This window comes from Aethalodelphis obliquidens, unplaced genomic scaffold (assembly GCF_003676395.1).
Source record: "Aethalodelphis obliquidens isolate GAN/ISIS:26980383/991018 unplaced genomic scaffold, ASM367639v1 scaffold68, whole genome shotgun sequence".
Taxonomy (NCBI): Eukaryota; Metazoa; Chordata; class Mammalia; order Artiodactyla; family Delphinidae; genus Aethalodelphis; species Aethalodelphis obliquidens.
This window is the reverse complement of record NW_020838012.1, coordinates 6257784-6258209: the sequence shown is the minus strand read 5'-3', so window position 1 is coordinate 6258209 and position 426 is coordinate 6257784.

Genomic DNA, 426 nt, shown 5'->3' with positions numbered 1-426 from the left:
TATGTATATTCTTTTTCAGATTCTTTTCCACTATAGGTTATTAAAATATATTGAACATAGTTGTCTGTGCTACATGGTGAGTCCTTGTCAGTTATCTATTTTATATATAGTAGTGTGTATCTGTTCATACAAAACTCCTGATATATCCCTCCCCCAGTTCCTCTTTGGTAACCATAAATTGTCTTCTATGTCTGTGATTCTGTTTTTGTTTTGGAGATAAGTTCATTTATATCATGTTTTAAGATTCCATATGTAAGTGATATTGTATGATATTTGTCTTTGTCTGACTCACTTAGTATGATAATCTCTAGGTCCATCCATTTTGCTGCAAATGGCATTATTTAATTCTTTTTTATGTCTGAGTAATATTCTGTTGTATATGCACTACAATTCTTTTTTTTTTTTTTTTTTTTTTTTTTTTTTTTT